This window comes from Protopterus annectens, chromosome 13.part0 (assembly GCF_019279795.1).
Source record: "Protopterus annectens isolate FY-2018-M chromosome 13.part0, PAN1.0, whole genome shotgun sequence".
Classification (NCBI taxonomy): Eukaryota; Metazoa; Chordata; order Ceratodontiformes; family Protopteridae; genus Protopterus; species Protopterus annectens.
Window position 1 is genome coordinate 528,512,213 of NC_056747.1, and position 12,006 is coordinate 528,524,218.

The window sequence follows — 12,006 nt, forward strand, 5'->3', positions numbered from 1 at the left end:
TTCTGTATGTGCAAGCTAAGCTAGAGATCTGCAATGTAATTACTTTAGCACCACTGATGCAAACGTTAGCATATGGAGTTGTATCGTACACAGATAGCAAAGACGCAAAATATGGAGGTTCAGAACTATTAGATTGACGATGATCAAAAATATTGCATCACTTGAAAGCTGCACCATAAGAAATTATGGGAGTAATATGGTGTTTCTGCACAGCATATATTTCCATCCAAACCAACCTAACCATCTTGAGTGTTTATTTTTTGTATTACTGGAAAATTAGCTGAGTTTATCAGTAGTGTATCCCCTTCCAACAAATGTACTAGAGCAGTTAGGATCCTTAGGAAGTCCTGCTGCATATGAAAACTTAGTAGTAAGCTAGGAACATTCATTTATGAATCTTGAAACTTCAAACAAATTGCTGTAGAAGAAGTATAACATGCTAAACTGTTGTGCAAGAATTTCAAAATATTGCATGATATTACAAAAATAAGATATGAATATGAAACATTTATTCTGTTTGCCATATATTTACATATTTTGTGCAACTAGACATTTAAATGAAATGATTGACATTGTTGTGTGGCACTTTTTCAGTCAGTGGCTGAGTCCCTATCCCAGTACAGTAGGTTATGATACTGTTCTTTTAAGTATTATATTGTCATGGAGGTGTGTGAGCCCGGGTCTATATTAGATCACTGACTGCTTAAAAAAGCGAATGGTGATTAATCGACCCTATGTAAGCGAAAGCTTACAATCTAGAACTGTCAGAACAGCAATTTTTTTCCTAGGGAAACAAATCGCTGTTCCAAAACACATACACACAACACAAGCACACCAAACAAACAGCAATCCACAGACATACACCTAAAATCTTACACCTAACCCTACACTAAACTATACACACACCACTTACTACCCACTTACCTTAACCCAAACCCTAACCCTAAGGTCCGACACTATCGCACACTCACCTCACCCTCTCCCGAACCCTTACTCACCTAACCCGCCCTAACCCTCATGTCCACACAATCGCACACATACCTAACCCGTGCCCTAACCCTAACTCACCTAACCCATCCTAACCCTTACATCCACACAATCGCACACTTACCTGAACCCAACCCATAACTTTCCACCACAGCGCTGAAAATACCAAAGCTACAGAAACGGACAACCGAATTCTTTCCCTAGGAAAAAATTTGTTTTTCTGTTGCTTCGATATTTTAAGCTTTCGCTGCACAGGGTTCGATATTAGAACATTCGAAGATTTGCAACCTTGATGTTCTAATATAGACCCTGTGAGCCATACATAGTCTAACAGGTAACTGCAAACACAATGGGAACATACATAAGCTCTCCTCCTTAAGTCTTCTACAACTTAAGGAAAAATGGCCAACAATTATAGAAAGAAACTTTCAAATGTGTTTCTGTTGGTATGTTGAGCTTATACTCAGTATTAATCCCCCAACATAGATCATGAGTGGTTTGTATTAATTTGTAATTGGAATAACCAGTTACTTTGATTTTGTCTCTCTTCCTATTCTTGAAATAACCTTGATGCGTGTGTCCCACTGAAAATGTAACCAGGTCTTCAGGCTGCCCTCAACAACTTCTCTAGCTAATCATCTACAAAGGTTCAAATTACCAACTCACTGCCTTAATAATGCCTTCAGGAATTTGTGTGTTATACATCCAAGTGTTCTGTCTTAGATCTACACATACAAAAGACCTAACTTAATTTTAAAGAATGCCAACATCAAAACTTCTCTCACTTCATTTAGTAGCTTATTTCAGGCTTTAGCTACCCACACCAAAAATTATTTATTTTTTTGATCAGAATGTGTCATATCAATTTTATACTAATAACCATTTATTCCTTGTATTTAGATCATGAGGTAAGATACTAGTTTTGGGGCAACATACTATAATATCATTATATCTTAAGGGCTTGTATAGACCCCCTATTTTTGGCCTGTAATAGATGGAATATGAAATCAATATATCAAGCTTTGTGGAGTCTGTTTAGTACTGCACTGAGGCCAGCTTTCTAATAAATATATGTTAGATCATTTCTAGTTTATTTATCTTTTGAACAGAGTATATGGAAAAGCACACCCATATTCAATAACAGGATATAAAAGAACAAGTTATAAATGTGACAATGCCACATGCAGCATTAGAAGAAGCAATGTTCATATCATATCAAAAACATAGCTTGCCTAAAGCTGTTGTAGGTATGGACACTAAAAGACAAATCTCTGAAAATTATTATTCCCAGGTTCTTGAAGTTATTAGCTGGTTGACTAATTTCACCAGCCAAACCATATGGGTAAGCCCCATTAATAATGTAGTGCACCCCACTAATTAATTAAATCTAAGATTATTTGCAAATGTCCACAAGGCAAGCTTATCTAAATGAAAGTTATGCACTTACCATAATATTAGATCCAGGTCGTCTGATTTTCGTCTGCTTCAAACCTATGAGTTATCAGTTCCGAAGGGATCTGACCACAGCACTGACTTTGAAGCTTATCAGATCTAGAGCTCTTACTCCTCCCCTACCCATAATCCACCAGGCTATACCTCAGATGCTCAAATGTAGTTTGCAACCCCCCCAATCTGAAATATAAGAGAAAAAACTACTTAGAAAAAAAAAGAATATTTCCCTGAAATAAGTCTAAAACTTGGTGATCTTAGGTTGTTGTGGAAGGCAATTATAGTTTTGTGTGACTGTGCACAGACAGGGAGCAACACCCACACAACCATCTTGAAGCCATAGGTGACGATTTGGAAGGGGGGGAGTTGAAGTAGATGTAAATCATACAACACGGATCTAAAGTTATGGTAAGTATATAACATTCGCATCCAGTGTTGTCTATTTTTGTCCGTTCAAACATATGGGACAGAATCCCAAACTGTCAAATCGGGTGACCTCAAGGAAGGACATTCCCAAGTATGGTGGAACCAAATGATGAATGTATATACCATTGTCCATGTGGCTGCAGCACACTGCAAATAAAAATAATAAATGTCATCAATGGCAAATCGTCTGTTAAAGTCTGTAGAAGTAGAAAGTGCTCTGTTTGAATGTGCTTTTGGTTTATCTGGTAATGGTAAATACTACTTATGACATTCAAAGGAAATACAATCTGACAGCCATCTGAATAAGGTTACTTTGGAAACTGCCTTTTCCAACTTTGGTTTGGAAAAGGAAATGAGCAAGTGATCATTCTGTCTGAAATCTTTTTTCTTCTGAATATAGAATCTAAGTTGTCTATGAACTTCTAACATATGTACTAGGTATTCTACTTTGAGTACCTTTGAAAGAAGATAGGAATATCTATTGATTGTTTTAAATTAGTTTCAGATGCCACCTTAGGAATAAAGGACATGTTAGTTCTAAGGGAAACTCTATCTTTATGGAACACTAGGCAAGGGGTCTTATATGAGAGGATTTGTAATTATGAGATTCATCTGGCTGATGTTACTGCAACCAAGAAAATTGTTGTGCATGCAAGAAATTAAGTCTGTAGTGAAAGTGGGTTCAAAAGAAGCCTGGTTTAGAGCTTGTTACATAATGGTGATGTCCCATGGAGGTGCTGGGTCTCCAATGGAGCATCTCAGTAGAAAGGTACCTTTGAGGAAGGCTTTTGAGATTTTTAGAAATGCTATCAACATGTCATGGCGTCCAATATGATAATTGGAAATTGCAGCCAATTGTACCTTAATGGTTGCAAAACTGGAGCCTTTGTCAAAGAGATCATAGAAAAATTCAAGTCTGGAAGGAACTGATGCTGAAAAGGGATGGATACTGACTACTTTGGGGAAACTCCTGGCATTTCTGGCTATGGTTATAATTGGAGGAACAATGCAGTTAATTTCATGGACCTCATATCTGGAGAAGGCAGTCCAGATGGTTGAGGTAATTGATCTGGATAATGATCCTACATCCATGGAGGATGTGCTAAAAAAGGGGCCTTAAGTATGTGAACCATGTCTTTTGGGGCCAAAAGAGAGCAATGAGGATCCCCCTGGCCTTGCACTGCTTTGCTTTCTGTATGAAAAGCATACAGGAGACCCAGCTGCCAATTGTGGACCAAAGCATCACTGACTGTCCCTGTGGATGGATCAGGGCAAAGTACCTGCTACATTTGTTGTTAAGATAGGAGGCAAAGAGATTGCAGCAAGGTTGGCCCCAGTGACTAAAAATTTTTGTGTCACTGTAGGATTGAGGGCCCAGTTGTAAGGCATCAACACTGCCCTATTTAATTTGTCCACGAGTACATTGAAGGACACCTGGATCTTTATTGCTATCAGAAAGTGCTGTGAAGACATCACCCTTTGCCAAACCCTCATGGCTTCTTGACAAGATGGAAGTCCTGTCTGTTTGTTGATGTACCATACCATAGTCATGTTTTCCATCTGTGTGGAAATCACACCCTTGTGGAGGAGGTCCTGAAATTCCTGCAATGCTAGGAGGACTGCTCTCAGCACCAAGACAGTGATATGAAGGTTAGTCTCTATTGTCAACCATGAACCTTAGATGATCTTTGTTTCAAAATACCCCACCCACCCAAGAAAGGATGCACCCATGGTCATTGTTGTGACTGACAGATTTACCTGGAAAGGGCGGCACTTGGTCACAGATGGGGATGTTATCAACCAAGCTATGTGCTTTTTTTGCAGGCCTGCATAATCCGAATTTTTGAATGGAGAGAGTTTGTGGATTGAGACCACTGTACTGCTAAGGTCGATTGCAGAACACTCATGAAATATCTTGCTAATGGAATCATTAAAATTGATGACATCATGAGACTAAGAAACATAGAGCTGATCTCACTGGTGGTGTTGAGTGGTGTAGAACTTGAAGAGCTGTTAGACAGAGTGACTGGACCCTAGCTGGAGGAATGCTGACTATTTGAAATTTGGTGTTTAGGTGGCATTCTATGAATTCTGTACTCTGAGTTGGTGGAGTCAGTTGACATTTTGGCAGGTTTATGGAAATTCCTAAATTCAAAAGCAGCTGGAGTACTTGATCCAAGTGTGTAAGTAGGAGATGCTCCGTGGAGGCAGTGAGGAGCTAATCATTCAGATATTAGAAGACTTGGATCCCCAGTCGGCACAAGTATGCACCTACTACTGTTGTGATCTTGGTGAACACCCTGGGAGCTGAGGTGAGACTGAATAGCAGTGCTCTGAATTGGAAATGACTGGCTCCCAGCTAGAAACAGAGAAATCTCCAGGAATGTTTTGCTATTTTGATTTGATAGTAGGTGTTCTGGAGATCTGTAGAGCACATCCAATTGTCCTTCCTCAGAAGAGGCAAAATGGACTGAACTGTGACCATCCAGAATTTTGTCTGTCTTACAAACTGGTTTAGGTGAACCTGGAATAGAATCTGGATTGTAACTGGTCATGGGGCACTGGCTGGATTACTCGTTTTTTCTAGCAGCTTTGAAATTTCTAGGGCTGCTAAGTCCCACTGACTGGATGAAACATCGGGACTTTCTGCTTTTCCTGTGGTGGGAGGGAAAAAGGAATCAAATAGCTTCTGAATATTATTCTTAGCACCCATGAATCTGATGTTATCATGTGTCAGGTTTGAGGCTGCAAAGAGAGATGCTCCCTGACTGCCTCCAGAGTGCAGCAGTTGGACAAATGTTCAGGAGCATTAAAAGACCTTCTTTCAGAATGGACCATGAAAGCCTTGACTGTGTGATCCACCTCTGCCTCTTGGGTGTCATCCATTAAAATTACCTCCCCTCTGTCATGGGGAGGTCTGTCACCTTAGGAGTCATTGAAAGTATGCTGTTATGTGTTGAATCACAACTTCTACCCCCAATATCTGATTCCTAGACAATGTTCTTTGAGGGGTGGAGAAGTGTACTCCCACTGCAGAGAGTGTCATACAATCTTGTTGGCTCTTGGTGAGTGTATCCTTAACTTTTAGTCCAAACAAGGTAGAACCATCATAAAGGGCATTAATAAAGGATGACTTAAAGCCTTCTGCAAAGTCACAAAGTCACATCCAGGCATGGTGTTGCATGGGAATGCCAGTGTCTGCTGCTCTGGCCATACCATCTGATGCATTAAAGAGCAGACGCATGGCCACATTAGAGGAAGACTTTTGGGTGGAAACCTGCTGCCACCATCATAACATCCAGAGGTAGACCCTTACTTCAGTGCCTCTGTCTGGTGCAGATAACATTCAGTCAGCTTTCTTAGGGATGCTGCACCACATCAGGATCCTTCTGCTCTCATTGATCCTTGATGTCAATAAGTGGGTTAACAGGAGGTACCACCCAGAAAGATGTTGTTCTGGAACCAAAGGCCTCCAAGAATACTGACTCATTGGGTGAAAAGTCTTGAGATGTCAAACCAATCTCTGTTTCATTAATTCTAGAATGTCACCAAATGTAACATTTTCAAAAAGAGAGCTAGGGGAACCCTCTCCTTTCTCTAAGTCATTTTCTTCAGTGAAAGACTCTGTTGAAGAGTCTAGGTGCCTCCGCTTGCATGTCAGTTTTCTGGGGGACACCTTCCCTTCAGGGGGCGCAGTAGAAGGGTCAGAATTGGATGGGGAGCTAATGAAGCAAATTTTCTCAGAAATCATTGACTCCAGCTGTCCCTGACTGACAGGATAAAGAGGCTAAGAAACAGACTGCAAATGGGGTTTGGGTGGAACCAAACTGGTTGAAGCTACCTTGTCTTTGGTACTTGCCAAAACCCTTTCAAAAGCCTCAGAGGCTGAGGCTACCACCAGACCTGATGATGCCTTCCATTCTGAAGAAGAGAGGGAAACCTCGACATCAATGAGCCCCATCTCAAAAGCTAAAGCTGCCACCAAAACTGATGACTCCCTCCTTTCTGAAGAAGAGAAGGAAACATTGGCAAAATGAGCCCTGGCCACAAGGCTGAGCTGTCCAGGGTCAAAGCCCCGACAGGGAGAGATGTTTCTGAGAATTTCAGTGTTGACTCCTCCCCCCAAAAAACTCAGCTCTGAGTGTCATCTCGATCCAAAGACATTGAAGCCAAGAGAGAGTAGAAGACAGTCAGCACTGAAGATGCAAGCAACAACGGTGCCAACAATGGTGCTACGTTTCCAGTTGGTTCCATTAATACTGAACCTGAAGGTTGGATTTGTACAGATTCTTGTAAGGGATGAGTAAGTTGGCCAACTCTCGGTAACTTCCCAGGGGATGATGCTGGTTTAACCCCAACTGTATCTGTGTTCACAAGAATTTCCTCATCATCCTGTCAATGTCGTGTTCTATGAGGCTTCTTGATGATCGAGTGGATGGTGCTACTGATGATGGTCGAGAATACTGTCTTTCTTGTAATACTGATGACTGGATTCTGGAAGTCACCAGTTCTAGAGAGTAACTGGTGTGAGGAGAAGGTGATCAAGCCTGAGTGGGTGTCAAATCTGACCTTCTGGGCACTTTGGGGATGGGGCCAACTGAATCTATCAGCTCTGGAGACCTTTTCTTTGATGATTTAGTTGAAGACTTGCGCCTTTCCTTTTTGCTTTTATCTTTTTTCTCTTTATATTTCTCTTGGCCCTTCAGCTTATTTTTCTCTCATTTAGAAGATGAGGAAGGTGAAGGGGTAGCTTTTGTCCATGTGGGAAGGACCCCCCCTTTAAAAAGAGTTTGCCCTTCTGGTTTTGCGGGACCTTAAAATCTGATGGATTCTGACATTTTGACTGCCTAGAAACAAGAACTTACTAATTCTAACTTTACTTTAGCTATAACTATTACACTAACTCTTTTTTTTAAGAATAAAACAGAAGACTATAACAGAGACCTAAGACCTAAAATTTAAATATAACAAACTAGCTACTAACTGATTAACTAACTAACCAACCAACAAAGCCTATCAAAAACTATCAACGCTGTCAAAACTTTCAGAAACATTAACTTAGCTCAAGTAGTAGAGGAGCAGTAGCCATATTTAAAAGATAGCCTGCTGTTTTGAAGAGAGCTCTATGGACATCCAAAATGTTTGAGTGGCAGATGAGATCTAAGCATCTAAGGTACAGCCTAAGGAATTATGGGTAGGGAAAGAGTCAGGAGTCTGGATCCATTAAGCTTCAAAGTCGGTGCCAAGGCCAGATCCTGTCAGATCTAAAAACCCATATGTTTGTACGCACAAAAACAGACAACACTAGATCTCATTTTAAAGAGTATAATGATCCTCTATATTTAAAACTTTTACTGTTACTTTTTTATCCCTGCCAATTTACTATGGACAATTGGACTGGATACAGGCATAGTTAACATAAACAAATTAAACAGATAAGGAACTAATTCTGAGCCTTTTGGTACAAGACAAGAAATATTCCTAGATATGGATAGGCTATTATCATTTTTTATTTATTTTCTTTACTCTAAATGAACATTTAGCCACTTTCATACCCAGTTAATTAAAGAAGTATTGATATTGCTAAACCTCATCTGACTTATGGTAACAGAATGAAGAGTGCCACCAAATATTTAGTGAAAGCTAGAAAAAAAATCAGCAGCAAGACCCATATCTAGTAATGTAATTGAACTACAATACTGAAGCAATTTCATTATACAGGAACAGCACACTGTCAAGTCATGTTGGAACAATTCTTTTTTTTCCATTCAAGTTGACAGTTATCAACTTCAGGATGATCTTTTCAAAAACCTTGCATATTATTCTTGTAGGTCTGATAGACATGCATCAACATGGCTTCCTCCTTTAAAGAGTGGAATAACAATGACACTTTTCTAAATAAAAGTACAAAACCAGAACACAAAATATTTTGAAATATTCAGCCAAAGAGTGGGTAAGTTAACACTTTAACGTCTACTCTTTTCATAAAAACACCAGAGATCCTGACAGGCTCCTGCCCATTGTTTGATTTTAGATAAAGATTGTAGATGACTGTTAGATTATTCTTGCCTTTATGTGGTATGGCTTATAAAATATATTTTTGAATGAACTTGATTATAGTTTTTTTTGTGACTGTAAGAAGATTCTTATTTCATAATCCTGAAAGGTACTGTTTAAGGTAGCTGTCACTTCTTGTTTACTTTTTTATTATAGGTTCATAGGTTAGTACTAAGCTAACTGCCCTTGCAAGCCATTGTAAGCCTAGCCAATTATCCTTTGTGAGACTCAAACCCTGCACCTTGTGTTTGTAAGGCAAACACCTTAACCATTAGGCCACCCTCCCATCCCTGACATTTATTTCCCATATTAGTGTTCCCTGTTTTACTATTAGCATTGAAGCAGTATATTCCGGACACAGACCTTTAAATAGAAAGGATCAGTCCTTGCTTATAGACCAGGCAGAGGTAACCACTAAGTAACCTGTAAGAAACAAATTATGACAGCTGCTGAAGCTTTTCTAAATAGATACATTTTCCAGCCTTATGATGATTCTTGAATGAAATCATACCTTTTTTTCAGGTGGCAACTTTGAAGATCAGGAAACACAGTATTATGTGTAATAATGGGTAGGGTCATTGAGGTATAAAGTGGCACAATTATCTCTCTAAATTGACTCGACGTGTCCTTAGACTTAGATGAGCTACAGAACATATTTTCCTAATTTTTGTAGGTATAAACTGGTTAAAGTTATTAAATATTATCACCGGTTAAAATTATCATTTGCCACTATCCCTAAATCTTTAGCAAGGGTAATTTTTTATAATTTGCCCACTTATTTTATATTGACTTATGGTAACAGTTATGTTGAATTTACTGAATTAACGGTAAGGTCTTTGCTATTGCACTTGTTAATGTATTTTTATAGACCATCTTGGAAAAGGATTCAAACCTGTAAGGGGAAAATTCAACACCATAACCACTCAGACATGACCAAAGACTGGAAAGGGGGAAAAGAAAAGAACTTTAATGCTTCATCTCACTTAGCCACAGGCACATAATTCTGCAGTGCCACTCAATCCTCCCATCTCACTATTCCCATACCCACGTAATTCTGCAGTATCACTCAGTACTCCCACCTCACTGTTCTCGCAGCCACGAAATTTTTCAGTGCTACTCAGTCCTCCCATTTCATTGTTCCCACAACCATGTGATTCTGCAGTGCCACTCAGTCCTCCCATCTCACTGTTCCCATAGCCACATAATTTTGCAGCTCCTCTCAGCTGTCCCATCTCATTGCTTCCATAGGCATGTAATTCTGCAGTGCTATTCAGTCCTTTCATCTCACCATTTAATGCTGCTGCAGTAGTTACACTTACCCTACCATCACAGCTGTGGACAGAAGTAAAAGAAAGAATTAGAACTTCAAATGTACAGGATATGAAATAGGATGAAGTAAAGGCCAGAGAGAATGAAACAAAGTTAAGAAAAGCTCCCAATAGGAAAACCCCTGGCCCAGATACAGTACCTAACTTCTGGCTAAAAGTATTAACATCTTTACATGAAGATTTAGCCATGAGTAAGAACTATTTATATGCTCACCCAAAACAGACACCAGCCTGGTTAACAACAGGAAAAACAGTAATCCTACTTAAGACTGAACCTGCAAGATACCCTAAAAACTATACACCAATAACTTGCCTTCCGAAGATGTATAAACTATACACTGGTATTGATGCTGATAGAGTTTATATTCATTTGGAAGAAAACTCAATCATGGCAATAGAACAAAAGGGTAATAAAAGAAAGTCAAATGGAACAAAGGATCATTTGCTGTTAAATAAAGTCATAATGGAGAACTTTAAAAAGGGGAAGAATCCAAGTATGGCATGGATAGACTATAAAAAAGCATTTGACAGTAACTCACATTCATGAATAAGAGAGTGCTTAAAAATGTATAAGATACACCCTACACTGATCACATGAAACAGTGGTAAACCAGTTTTCAGTTAATCTATGATAAAAGACAAATTATTCCAAGAATAAAAATTCAAAGGGGGATATTCCAGGGTGACTCTTTGTTGCCACTGCTCTTTTGTCTTGCCCTTGGCCCATTAAGTTGTCTACTTAACAGATTAGGTCATGGCTACAATTTAGCTCCCAGAAAACAACAAAGTGAAAAGACTTCCTATCTTCATTTTGTAGATGATTTAAAATTGTATAGTTCTTCGGATGAGGAACTGAAAGCACAACTGCAAGTAGTCAACAGTTTTTCAGATGATATAAGAATGTCATTTGGTCTTGATAAATTGTGCAAAAGCAACCTTCAAAGCAGGAAAGCTGCAACACCAAGAAGACATCAGTCTGGGATAGGAATGTGATATAAAAGAACTTGAGCAACAGAGAGTGTATAAATATTTGAGAACTGATGAAGGATCAACAATAAAACATGAGCAAATGTGAATAAAATTTAGTAAAGAATATTTTAGAAGACGTAAATTAATACTGAAAACAGAGACGGCATCTATGAACAATGTCCAAGCTATAAACCAATTTGCTCTTCCTGTCCTTACATACAGTTTTGGAGTTACTGACTGGCCCCAAAAGGTGTTGGATAGGTTGGAAAGGAAAACAAGAGGGATGCTAACAGTAGGCAAAACTGCTTTTCAGTTTATAGCCTGCTACAGATCACCCACCTTGTCTCAGGAACCCCACTCTGCATTCCTGAGAACACTGAAGAATATGAAGGTCTCACCAAACACAATGATACTGGGGGATTTCAACTACCCAAACATTGACTGGGAAAACTACTCAAGTCCCAACTCTTTTGCCTAATGGTTCCTGGAGTTTATAAACTCAAATATGGTCACCACTCCCACAAGAGGGGACAACATATTGGACTTAGTCATCACCAACATGGGGGCTCAATGTTCCAAACCAGAGGTAAATCCCTCGTTGGTAAGATTAGACCATAAACTTATCACAATGGACATCCGCATCCCGACCCCACCCCCAGCAAAGGAAACCACTGTGAAAAATATCTCAAAAGCAAACTACACACTTCTCAAGACTGAGGTGGAAAGTTTTAAAGCCCCCGGGCTAATGGAAAATGGTACCCAAACCGCAGAATCCTTTACAAATGCACTC

The 12,006-nt window shown here is 39.4% G+C and overlaps 1 protein-coding gene across 1 annotated transcript in view; it reads left to right on the top strand.

The window, feature by feature from the left end:
- The window catches only part of LOC122787930 (serine/threonine-protein kinase N2-like), a 122,978-nt gene that overhangs the window by 72,748 nt on the left and 38,224 nt on the right, over positions 1–12,006 (top strand). The window lies entirely within an intron of this gene.